The following is a 14,506-nucleotide window of genomic DNA, read 5'->3' on the forward strand; positions in this document are numbered from 1 at the left end:
CAGTTTAAACAAGGTTTTTAGAAGAAGTTCTGAAAACCCTAATTTTAGAAGAAGGTGAAAACAACTTGAAATTGATGATTCTTGTAAAAGAGATTCAAGAACAGTGCAAAACATCAAAGGAACAGACTCAAATCATTTAAAAATCGTACAGATCTAGGAGATATAAGCAAAATTTAGGGTTTCAAAAGAAACCCAAGTAGAGATGAAAGAACCTGTTTACTTTGTGGCCTATCCAAAACTCACCCGAGCCCTCGGGGCTCCAAACCAAACATGCACACAAGTCCAAAAACAAGGGTGTTATTTCGAACTCATCAAAATAACAGCCCGTCGCCGTTCGATCGCGATCGAACCATTCTTTTCAGATGGCGAAGGCCCTTGGCCTTAAAAAGTGTTATTTTAAACTTATCGGAATAACAGCTCCTTTCTTTCAAAGAATATCATGCAAAAATCTCCTTCCATATTTTTAAGCGTGATTAGCAACATTAGATGCAAGACGGAAAGGAAATTTCATGGATGAGGTAGAAAATAAATTCATAAAATACAAAAAAATATACAATATTCCAAAAATCTAAGCAAAAAAGGAACTTTTTCAATGGGTATAGTTGAAATTAATTGAAAACATATAGATAAATCATACAAAATTTGAGGAAGATTGGAGGTGAACCCAAATTAGGACACGAATTTACATTCCCGCAATATGTGATTATATATTGCAAACATTTCAGAATCCTTATTGACTTATTTACCTTTTTGTTTTTCTCTATTCTTTATTCTCATCCCCTAAGGTTGGTTCGCTCATACTGGCATCATCAGCGTATCACACCAGATCTAGAGTTGTGTTATGTCCGTAAATGTCTACTTTGTTTGTTAAAATGAAAAATAAAATAAAAACACATGTTGCATGCATATATTATTTTGAAAGTATTTTGTATATGAAAAATACATAGGAAAAAATTGGGTATCAACAACTGTCCTCTTTACCCGAGAAGGATGAAAGAGTTGTCGGGTAAAGATATGATGGCCAATTTTGATCGAACGAGATGGTTTGAAGAATTTGACTGTGCTCTGGTTTTTGAGCTTCCTACATATCCCTAATCTTACAGGAATTTATAAGGTGGGCTAAAGTGCGGGGTGCTATTTCGGGAAAAATAATTTTCAAAACTAAATGTAAAGCCCATATCATTTACAATCATTACTCACCTCGAACTGGCTAATTTGGGTACTGATTCTTAGGGGGCTACCCAAATGTCGTGCTTATAAAGGCATCAAAGCTTGCCATTCAAGAGAAAAAAGAGAAAAATTTTGGAAATCAAAACGGCTGAAAAAACTACTGTTCCATTGCTTTCCTTCTACAATTTTTGAATATTTTCAATTTCTGAAGAACTCCTCTTTTACCTGGTGAAAAATGGCTTAAAGAGTGAAATTGGTTGAATTTTGGAGGCTGTTTGATTGAATCTTACTGCTGATCTTGCTGTTGTACTCACTGATTTGGTTTGGCTTTAGAATCATTCTCAAAGTCCTTTGTTCCTATATGCTGTAACAGGTACTTCCCACATCATGAATGACATGTGAGATTAAATAAATGCACAGAACGTAATAATGTCCGTTTGGGTTTAGGGAAACCCAGTGGACTTTTGGACAAGGCTATCTTAAAGGATCATTATGTGGACAACATAACTAACCCGGTTAGGTTTGATCATGATGCATGCACAATTTAAACAGAGTAAGATTTCTATGGGGTTTTACACTGGTACCCTTGAGCGGACAACTCAAGGAGAAAGGCACGGAACCGTCGATTGCACCGCTGATCGACTAGTTTTACCACAAATATGCCTTTTTGAATTTAGGGGGTAATGATATAGGAAGAGCGCAACCACTCATCAAGTGTTGCTATAATATTTGTTTGGCACGAGTGAAGTATGATGTTGAGCATGATTATGCAATAATTAAAAGCATATTGACATGTATTTGCACGTTAAGAAAGCGATAAATACAACAACTTTATAATTTAAAGTAGTAGTAAAGGAAGGAAATAAGAAAGATACGTCAGTTTTGCTTTTGAAAAAGAAATTAAATGCTTAAAGAAATTTTAAAAAGTAATTGCACATAGGGAGGTACAAATTCACAAGAACAATCTGAAATGGTAAAAGCCTAAAATTCCTAGCAGAGTCGTCATGCTATCGCGCCCCCTTTTTTCCTCACAAAATCGGGTTCATGACATTTTGGGTATGGGACAACTCATTCCTTTTGGGAACGGGGTTTGCATTTTTTGAAGAGTCGCCACCTAACGATTTTAAGGTGTGTTAGGGCACCCATAAGGTTCATTTCCAACTATGCTTGATAACCAGAGACATGGTAAGGGCTTGTAATTATCCCAAGGGGAAGGTGTTAGGCACCCCCTCAGGATCCACTAGTGTGGTTCTCGGCCAGACAGATTTTTGTAAATTTGTGCAATTTGCAAATAGACATGTAGGGCTCAAATAATAGGAGATTTAAGTTTAAATACACAAGTGTTTGAAAACGATTAATGAGAGCAAGGTTTTGAAAAAGAGTTACAATCTAAGCATGCTTATGAAGGTAAAGGGGGTGTCCTAGGTTTGTTTGTAATATGGATCACATCAATGCAATACCTGGTATGACACTCCTCAAAAGAGGGGCTACAAGTGGTATTAGCGCACCGGTCATCATATCCATATCTAACCTTGCCAGCATGTGAAGGTAATTAAAGTGAGGGTTGGTCTCAACTCTTATTACATGTTGTTACTCGTCCCTTCCTATCAGTCCCGGAGTAATTTAGGACTCCTATCCTATAAGGAGGTTCTAGGCAAACCCTCAGGTTTAAAGGAAAAATACTAAGGCGACATAAAAAACAAGTAGGACTGCATTTAAGGGGGGAAACACAGAAAACAAGCAGAAGGCTCAGATATGCCCCCACAAATAATGCACATAGACAGCATGACTCATACACAATTAAGGTCTGAATTCAGAATCCTAAAGCAGGGTGCTTAATTGGTAACATTAGAACCAGATTTATTACATGACTCAGAAAAGAAGTCCGAACTAGGTTTACCTACTGATTTTAATAGTTGATAATTAGACAAAGGCAGTTCCAATTTTATTAAGTTATTACCTAAGGCTTGCCTAGGCGTAAAGCAAGATGCAGTAGTTATTCAAAATTATTAAAAGAGGGTTTGGAAATTATTTACACTAGGAGCATGTGGTTCTAGTTAATATGAATGCAGTGGTTATTACTAGTTATATTAAACAGGATAATCGAGTGTGAAGCTGTTTTTACCTCTTTTATAATTAGCAATTTACACTAAGTGTGAATGTGAGTGCAAATAATATCCTAAAACATGGTGTCTAAAGTGCATGTATGAAACTCATGACGCAGAATTCCTAAGAGCAGGATTTCTAAATGCATATGGACAGGGTTGCAGCATTTCCTAAGAGCAGGATTTCTAAATGCACATGGTAGGATTGCAGAACTTCCTTAAGAGCAGGATTTCTAAATGCATAGACATAGAGCATGGATCAATGAATGAGGTGCTGAAGCAAGAAACATAAGTCCTAAGAACATGATTTCTAATGCATCGTATGGATCCTAAGCATGGTTTCTATTGCATAAATAGGAATATAAATCTAATAGCATGTTTTCTACCCTTAACAAATTATGGCATGCATATTCACCCTATCCCTTTTCACTAGCCACCCCAAAACTTGTTTCCAAATTATTATAGACCATGTGATTGAATTACATGAGAGATGTAAAATAAGAAGTTACAACTATAGGAAGCCTGATTCTGACTTTCTCTCTGAGTTACGTAATAAACCACCTCAAATGCCAATATTGTTTCATAGCCTTTCTCATATCTAGGTGTGTCTAAGGACCTCAAGGGATCCCAGACAGTGCTTACACCCAGATTGCATAACCAAGAATAAGTGCAGTGTGGAACGGCCAGCTCTTATATGTCCAGGTTCAGAGGGAGTTCAAGGGTCCCGAAGCAAGGCTCACACAAAAGGGGCATAACCTAGTAGCCTAAGAATATATGTGAGAGTGCTCGATATAGTTTGAAAAGAGTGTTTAAAAATTGGACTAACAAGTCCACTTTGAAAGCAATCAGTAACAGAGATAATTGAAGGTCGTTGTAGTAGCAAACAAAACTCAAACACCTTAAGAGGGGATCACACACAGAATTAATAGTCACACAAGGGGGTCAAGGTATTTGGGATACACAGACATTTGATTGTAAACACATAACCCCATCAAAGGTCTTAGGACTGGTTTGGACATGCACAACAATAGTTGATACTGGCACAATCACAAACTAGTTAGAAAGAACATAAACACATTGAAGGGATAGGGACTTGGAATTCATAAGATGGTAAGTACACAATAAGTGATTGACAAAGTATGCCTTGAAACACACATAGGGGAGTGCATTAATCTAAAGGGGAAGGGGAGACATTATAGCATGCTGGTAATGTAACTAAACTGCAGGATCACAACAGAACCACAAGCAGAAGTAGACCAAAAATGAGAGAAACTGAAACAATAAGAGAAGCATGTTGTTGTTGAAGCTTTAGAATTAAACTAGGACATACCAGTTAAAGAAGCAAAGTGCAGAAAAGTAAAGCAAGTAGAATTCCATAGTCTAGCCTTGGCTTTCAGCCGGCTAGACAAGCAGTAGCACAAGTAGCAGAGAAAGAAGAGAGATTTTGAGTGTGTATGTGTGTGTTCTGAACTATATGTTCGTGTCTTTAGATAAGAGAGGGTAGAGTATTTATAGCTTTGAAAACGAGTAGAAAATAAAGTAACAAGTAAAGGTTTTGCACAATTATGGAAGTAATCACCATTAGAATCCAATCAATACAAGTACTTTCCTTTAACCAAGGAATTACTGCTCAAACGGATACTAACAGGGATAATTAAGGAACGAAAATCAATTTGAGAAAGATTGATTTTTTACCATATAAGGGATAGTAAAAGTATAGAGTATATAATTTAGTCTAGGTACAGAATATACTTAATTTGGGGAAAGGATTCAGCAGGGGTGACACATCACAGCAAATAAAGGAAGGGAATCAATCAACTTAAACAAACGAGTAAAATTAGGGGTTTATAAGAAAACCTTGCAATCAAACCGTAACTTAAGGAAATAAAGATCAATCAAGAAGGAGTCATGATTCTGCACTTCGACATATAAATAGAAAAGAATGAACAGGCGTATCAGACATGCAGAGTCAAACATATTGACAAAAATGAGCAAACTAGATGAACACAAACATACAGAAGTGACATGAGTGGGCTAAGGACTACTTGAAGCATGGTATTCAATAAAGTCGAGTAGTCATGGCTAACACATAGAACCAAAATGAAGAAACCAGTCTAACACATAATAACAGGTAAAAGAGATCAGGCCAACACACATAAACGATTAAAGGAAGTCTTTAAAACTCACAGTAACAGGTGAGGAGAATCTTTAAGATATTAGGGTTTTAACAAAGTTGAATTAGAAACGGTAAGAACTCAGAATCAGTCAAGTTAAACGAAGAAAAGGATCTAACTATAAAGAACTCAATCGAAATAAGCATGCATACAAAATGAACAAAGACAGTTCCAGAACCCCGGATAAAACCAAAATTACTTAGGGTTTTCAACACGATGAACCAGGTAGAAGAAAACATAAACAAACCATTTAAAAATAGTAGAATCATAAGACAACACTGAAAATCAGAGGAGAAGTCTTTTAAAAGAGGTTGAGAAAACCCTAATTTTGAAGACTGTGGGTCACTTTGAAAAAACAAAGACCAGAAAAACCTTTGAGAAGAACACCAAGAGGTTCATAACATACACAGATCTAAGACAGATCTGAAAGAAAAATAGGAAAGTCTTTAAAGTTAGAGTTTCGGAGAACCTAGAAAAGTGAAAAAACTTCGAAAAGTTACCGATCTAGCCGGAAGAGTCACAGATCTTACTCGAACGGCCATGGATGGCCAGAAAATGGCATGGGAAACCATGGGAGGCGAGTGAACCACCTCTGGTTCACTTGAAAGCCTCAAAACGGTGACACACATTCAAGAGGGAGCCATAAGGCTGGTAGGTGGTGAGACCACCATAGATTCAAGCAAGGAGATGGCCGGAGAAAGTGGGTGAAGTTCATCGGAGAGGAGGGGAGAGGGGAAGGTTCTAGAGAGAACCAGAGATAGAGAGAGATCAATGGGAGTCGGTTGAGTGAGGAATGAAAGGGTTTGGGGGTCGTTTTATTTAATTTAGGAAGGGGAGTTGGGGACCGTTGATCTGAATGATCAACGGTCCAGATTGAATGGGGTAGGTGGGGATCCGGTTTTGGGTAGGATTTAAAGGGTGTGGGTCGGGTTTAAATTAAAATTTGGGCTGGAAAATTGGGGTCCAGTTTGGGCTAGAATTGAAATACAAAAGGAGTTGTTATTTAAATAGCCAGTTTTCCCATTTTAATTTATAAAAAGTAGTAAATAGTTTCTAAAAAATAAATTGAAAGTACTAAAGTGATTTATAATACCTAATTAATAATTTAAAAATATAGGATCCGATTTTATGCGTATAAAACACAATTAAACCTTAAAATGGCTAATATTGCAATTATGTGCAATTTAGCTTTAAAAATACTAAATAAAATTGTAAAAATATATAAAAATTACCTTAGCTATATTTTGGCATAAATATAAAATATACAATAGATGAATTATCAAAAACATAATTTTGGAAATAATTATTGGGGATTTTATGGATAAAAAGGGAGAAAATAAATTAATTTAAACCTTTAAAATTATAGGAAAAATAATAAAATACTTGGACATGCTTATATATGTTATTTTGAAGTTATTTGCATATTGAAAATATATAGGGAAAAATTGGGTATCAACAGTCATTGGACGATCCAACATGTAATCCAAACTTATACATATGACGTATGGCCTATAAGGCCGGCATGATCCTTTATATACTCAAAACATAGGTCGACAAGGCCATACAAGTATCCGTATACATGATATCTATCTACAAGCCTCTAAGAATACGTAATATCATAAAGATCGGGACAGAGTCCCGCCATACCAAATAATACACATCTAATCATACTAACCAAACAAGCAACTCCGAAGCAAATGGAGCGCACCAACATCTTCCGCTGAGCTGATAGCCTACTTGGAGGGCTCTCGAGCTGTCTATCGGGAACTGCGGGCATGAAATGCAGCGTCCCCAGGCAAAAGGGACGTTAGTACGAATAATGTACCAAATATGTAAAGTACATAAATAAGTACATAACAGACATGGAAGAAATATAGAGTAAATGACTCAACCTATAAGTCTGGATAACTCTGTAAATCATGAAATAATTATAGTGTCATGCATATGCATATGAATGTCATGTCGTGCATAGGTACATGTTTCATAATATCATCAGGCCTCTGAGGGCATCCCATCATATCATCTCGGCCACTATGAGCAAAATCATCGATGTATACCAGCTGATCAGGTGGTGGTGCGTATATAACGCCGTAACCTTTTCCCATATACCATATAAATATAATATACATATATACGCTTATATAACTCCATCTAGTCGTGTAAATGTATGAAATGCATAAGAAATACGTTAATAAGATTTTCTCGGAATGTCATAAAACTCAATACGCCTTTCAGATAAACTTTATCAAATACGTATTTTTTTCTGAGACCCATGAACAGATGATAGAATAATATGACACATGGAGAATCAAGAACATAAGCATTTCTAGCATTTCTATGAATAGAGTCATTTATGGAAGTTGTGCATTTGTACGTTACGTTTGCATCATATGGATCATGCCAAAAGAAAGAAGGGATGGCCTTAACATACCTGGACCGATTCTCTTGACAATTTCTCTAACACACGTCTTTTTCAAGGAATACATAACGGTGAATCGAAGTAGGGAAAAATTCATATGATATTCTTGAGAAGGATTGCATCGTATTCCTTTAGAACCGCAAAACTTTTATTGTCAAGGAACTAGTAATTTTCGTAAGAAATTTGCTGAAACCTTGCTAGATGTAGCGTCTGCTTTCCAAGTTTTAATTGGGAATAGTATTTATATGAGGCCAAATGAAGTTATGTCTGCGCTGATTTTGAATTCAATTAATCCAAAAGTTGGTAAGTTTCTTACACGTAAGAATCTTGATTTAGACTTCGAGACAATTGAAAAAGCACGAGCAAAACTATCTTACACATAATTTGGAGATGGCTGCAGTGGTATTTGCTCTAAAAATTTGGAGGCATTACCTATATGGCAAAACTTGTAAGATTTATACTGACCATAAAAGTCTGAAGTGTATCTTTCAGCAGAGAGATCTGAATCTTCGGTAGCGTCATTGGATGGAACTACTCAAAGACTGTGATTGTTCTATTTTGTATCATCTTGGAAAAGCCAATGTGGTGGTTGATGCATTGAGTAGAAAATCTATGGGAAGTTTGGCACATATAGCTCCTGCAAAGAGACTTTTGGCCAAAGATATTCAGAGACTAGAAGATACAGGTATCAGATTTAGTATTGGAAATTCAGAGGCATTGTTGGCTTGTGCTCAGGCTAAGTCTTCGTTAGTTGAGCGCATTAAGGCCACCCAATATGAGGATGAACGATTATACAAATAGAGAGATGATGCCTTGGCTGGTAAAAGAAAGGATATGATGGTTGAAAGTGATGGCATTCTTCGAATAGGCAACATGCTATGTGTAGCAGACGTAGATGGGTTGATACAAGCTATTCTTGAAGAAGCCCACAACTCTAAATACACTATACATCCTGGATCCACAAAAATGTACCATGACCTAAAGTAATTTTTTTGGTGGGAAGGTATGAAGAAAGATGTTGCTAACTTTGTTTCTAGTTGTTTGACTTGTTAGCAGGTCAAGGCTGAGCATCAGCGACCCGCAAAACTGTTACAACAAATTGAGATTCCAAAGTGGAAATGGAAAAGAATTACTATGGATTTTATCATCGGGATACCAAGAACCCTTAGGGGTTGTTTCGTAGGAGGTATTAGAAAAAATAATGCAAGCATTAGCTCTATGCATTACTAATACCTTGTTTGGTACCTTTTTTCAACTTGTGTATAACTAATACTTGTATTAGTTATACATCATACTTGGAATTATCCTATGCATAAGTAATGCATACAAAACCATGGCATTAGTAATACCAAGGCTTTAATGCATGCATTAGCATGGTTAAAGACAAAATTGTCCTTAATGCCCCTTAAAACTAGAGAATATGGAGGGTATTTTTGTAAGCAACTATTTTTTTAAAAAAATTATGCAATGCATTATAATTTTAATACACTACACCAAACAATAGATAAGAAATAATATTTGCATAACTAATGCTTGCATTACTAATGCACATTATTCCGCACTATTCTTATACACCCTACCAAATGACCCCTTAGAGGTTATGACTTTGTATGAGTGATTGTAGATCGACTGACGAAATCAACACACTTTTTGCTAGTGAAGACTACCTATGGTGGAGTGAGGTATGCACAAATATTTATGAACGAAATTGTCCGACTTCACGGAGTTCCAGTATCCATCATCTCTGATAGAGGATCACAATTCACTTCACGCTTTTGGAAATCTTTTCAAGAAGCAATGGGTATACAAGTAGATCTTAGTACTGCATTTCATCCACAGACAGACGGGCAGTCTGAATGTACTATACAGATCTTGGAGGATATGTTGAGAGCTTGCATTCTTGAGTTTGGAGGTAGTTGGGACACTTATCTACCTTTAGCTAAATTTGCTTACAACAATAGCTTCCAGTCCAGTATTCAAATGGCACCGTACGAAGCATTGTATGGTAAAAGATGACGTTCTCCTATCGGATGGTTTGAAGCTGGTGAGACTAACGTATTGGGACCCGACTTAGTACAAGAAGCTATGGACAAAGTTCAGTTGATCAGACATAGATTGCTTATAGCTCAAAGCAGACAAAAATCTTACGCGGATAAGAGAAGAAGAGATTTAGTGTTCACAATTGGGGACAAAATGTTCCTACGAGTCTCTCCTATGAAAGGTGTGATGCGGTTTGGGAAAAGAGGCAAGTTGAGCCCCAGGTTTATAGGACCGTATGAGATACTAGACCGAGTGAGAGCGGTGGCTTATCGTTTAGCACTTCCCCCTGAGTTGTCCTTTATTCATCCAATTTTTCATGTCTCAATGCTAAGAAAATGTATATCAGACTCATCTCAGGTGTTTGAAGCACCTGCTATACCGCTTGATGAGAAGTTGTCTTACGAGGAGGAACCGATGGCTATTGTTGATAGGCAAGTAAGGAAGCTACGGTCAAAAGAAATTGAGTTCGCGAAAGTCTTATGGCGAAATCATACAGTTGAAGAAGCTATTTGGGAAATAGAGGATACTATGCGAGTCAAGTACCCCCATTTCTTTTAGTCTACAGGTCCGTACTTGAGTTAAATTTGGGGACCGAATTTTATATGGTGGGGAGGATCCCATAAATTTCAAACAAGGATAAATTGGTCATTTAACAAATAAAAAAACAAAAAAAAATGATAAAGATTCAATAGAAAAGGCAAACCCTAACAGAAGCTAAAAGGAATCGACAAAAATAACAAACCAGCAGGGAAGAAAGAAAGAAAAGAGAAAAGAGGGAGGAAGAAATTGGCACAGTACGTTGGAACCATAGCTATAACTGTTGAGAATCTTAAGCACTAATTGTGTCTTACGGGTATTTCTTGAACTTTTTCTTCTGGCAGATTTTAATTTCGATTCTCACGATTGGAAGATTCTACAGAGTAATAAAAATTACACTATTTCATTCACATAATTGAGAATTTTCTTCCTAAAGAATCAATAGAGCTTTATGAAATTGGGTTAATAAATTATCTGAATAGGTTGGAGTTGATAAATTAGTAATTACTCATATGTGGGTAAATATAATTCGGCAAATTAATAGTCAAATATGAAACCTCGAGGGTTGGGTATTCTAAATTAACTATGATTTAGCCTAAACATGAAAGTTAACATGAGATCGATATTATGTAATTATAGATTGATTGGAGGAAGTTGTACGAATTGCTCGAGATGAAGCATTTGGTATTTCGGCACGAGTACTGTGAGTAGTAATCTTACTGCAATTTGTGTTCTCATAACTTGCATGATTTACACATGATTTTTAATATGAATTATATGTTACCGATTATTTTGAGTTGCGTGTGGGACAAGTCTTTTACTCGATATGATACCGAAATAGTTATTTGTGAAGATTACCGTTGTTTTAAATATTTCCGTTGTTATTAGATCTGTTTTACCGTTACTTGAATTTACTGTTATCGATATGAAATTATATGATTTGATAAGAATCGAAATGCCTTATATTGATTTAAAATATTTTTTACGAGTATATACGGATTACAGAGACAAGTATAAATGGGAATAGACATTGAAGGATCCCGTAGCTAACGACAGGTTCGTTAGACCTGGTGCACCTTGTAATTACTGATTACCGTTATAGCCCTTGCTAGTGGAAAGGTAGAACTAGCATGTCGTTACCGATTTCCCTCGAGTAGGGACTACCGTTATATTTGACTTCTTGCGAAGAAGTCCACAGTTATACCGATTACATGATCTGTTCATTGAAACCTCCCAAAATATGAATATTGATATTATATAATGGTTACCGAGCTTATTACAGAATTGCCAATCGTATTATACTACAAGAAAAACATGATGAGACTGAAAATTGTTTATTGTTTCTGAAAGGGATATTTTTATGATAATTTTTGTTTAATATACGAGCATATTTTCTGACTTGTCCCCAATAAAAACGGTTGTGGTTAAGTGGTATTATTCACTAATCTAGCGACTCATTCCCCGCTAATTGTTTTTTTACAGAGACAACAGTTGATGCGGGCAAGGATTTCGTTAATTAGAGCACACAAGTTGATAATTCTTAGCGAGCCTCCACTTGTTCGCGTGGGCGGGAATTTTATTAATTGTTATGATCTTTTCTTTGAACTCTTAGAGTCGCTCCATGGTCATTCTTTTAGTGTCTTGAGTAGTCTTTGTTATTATAGACTTATGTTGAGTAACACTCATTCTTATCAAATTTGGAGATAAAGTAGTATTTCTAATTGTTAGTGGGTGGACTGTTAAAGACAAATATTTATTTTGGTTAATTGATAAAGTCATTGTCATTTGAATTGCTATTAGGATGTTTGGTTGCTGATTTCAGACAGGAAAATTTTTGGGATGGTCCAAGAACAGGGGAAACTCTATCCTATTTTCTGTAAAATTACCGATGATGCTTACTTGGAAGCACTTGCTCCTAAGCGCCGGTCATGATCCTAAATTAAGTCGTGACATAAATATCAAACAGAGCTTCTTTCACACCTGTAACATAATTTGGCTGACATTGGAATAAAGTTCCTAAGCAATGTTTATGCTGGCGCATGATAACTTCATTATAAAGAAGTTGTGGAGAATTTTTGAAGCAGCAACAGCGCGCTGCTGCTTTTCAGCTCGCTCCTCCTTATCTAAAATAAATAGGCTATCTTTCTCAAACCACCAACTCGTAGGGTGAGACTTGGTATTACTCTTTTGAACAGATGAATCTCCGTTGGCAGCTCTAGAATCAGTGATTTTATCAAGTATTACAAACAGTTACAGAGATCTCATGCATTGGAAATAAAGAATGTAAAAGAATTAAAGTAATAAGGGCATACACAAGAAGAGCCTGGGAGATTGAAACCATTCTGAGTTATGTAGAGACTGTGCAAATCGGGAGGAAACAAAGTGTAGATGAGATGTTCATTTGAGCGGTGTAAAGCAACGTGTCAAAATTAAAGTGACGGAATTACATAATAATACACTCCACAAGTTAACTTTTCAACCGGATGACCCAGATTTAAGTTTACAAATATGTAGCCCAATATTATTAGGCTCAGATCTGAAAAAAACCTTGATGCCCTTTTTATCTGACGCAAATTTTTCATGGTTTTTTGTTCTATTTCATACCCAAGTTTATACATTCCTATCCCAGCTATAAACATACAAAAAACAGACCTAAAATCTCTTATTTTCCAATTTCTATATAGAGATAGTTTGCTCCAAAGTTTCTGATTTGACAGAAAACTCAATAAGAAAAGAAAAACTTGAAAATTCATCATTTAATAGAGAAATCAACGGAAAAATTAACTTTACAAATAAATTGTTAGATAAAAGTGAGAAAAATACAAAAATTCTATTTTTCAGTTTTAACTGCATCTGTACAATAATGTATATTGATGTATAAGTTTGTATAAACTTGTATATGAAATGTTGAATATTGTATACCAGTATTTTGCTGGCAAAAAAAAGAAGCAAACTCGGTGTTAATAGGAAACATATAGAATACGAAGTAAAAGCAAAAAGAAAAATCTAAACAAAAAGTAACCAAAACAAAAGCAAAAGAGGACTAGAAAAACTAAAAATAAAAAACATGCAACAAAACTAAAATTACTATCATGAAAGAGAAACTTACTTCAAAGAAAAGATCAATGTTGTATAACAGTATTTTCACACCCAATATACAATATTATACCCTTTATTATAATTTTGTATAATATTGTATAATATTGTAGAACGGTGTATACAAAACTGGATTTCATCTTAACCTTCCTTCTTCAACTAGTATGGTTCCCAAAACCAATGTTAATCAAACACAGTTAACCCAACACTCAAGATTCTTATCATTACAAGCTTTTACAATAATTTTTAACTTAACCCATCACTTTAGAGTTAGATTTTCCAAATCTGAATTGAACTTAGAGCTTCAAAGCTCCTTTAATGGAGTTTAGAATATGGATGCAACAAAACTTCAATTTAAAATTGGACACACATAAATCGAGATTCAATATTTGAGATCTATAAAAAATTAAGAAGATTAAGCAACTTAGTAGAGAAAATGCTTTAAATCAAGCTTGAGTTCTACAAATATTCAGATCTATGTCAGTGAGAGAAGAGAAAGAACGGAGAAAGCAAAGAGAGGCGGGTTGAGAGTATAGAGTGTGCTAGAGGAAATGAAAATAAAGAAACCCTAAAAGTGTGTTTGTAATAGTGGCTAAAGGCTGAAAATTTTCTTTCAGATTATGTACAACCTGGGCCAAACTAGGTAAGTACTTCAAACATGGGTCATTTTCTGTTGGGTTGTTAGACCAAGTGACAAGGGCTGAAATTATCCCAATTAAAGTAGGATTAACACGTGACTTTTGCCAAAATATTTACAGTTTCCCCAAAATACCCCGGACGACCCCAAGCTCCTTAAACTGTCGCTCATTAATAAAGGGGAAAATATAGTACTAATAGATATATCTCATGTTTATGAAAACTAAGACGTAACATCCTTTTTAAATAATTATGTTATTCAAACTAATATTTGTGTAAGATTTTGATATATTTTTTATTTTAAAATGTAGGAAGTCATATTACACATG

The sequence above is a fragment of the Nicotiana tabacum genome, chromosome 6 (assembly GCF_000715075.1).
Source record: "Nicotiana tabacum cultivar K326 chromosome 6, ASM71507v2, whole genome shotgun sequence".
In the NCBI taxonomy this organism is placed as follows: Eukaryota; Viridiplantae; Streptophyta; class Magnoliopsida; order Solanales; family Solanaceae; genus Nicotiana; species Nicotiana tabacum.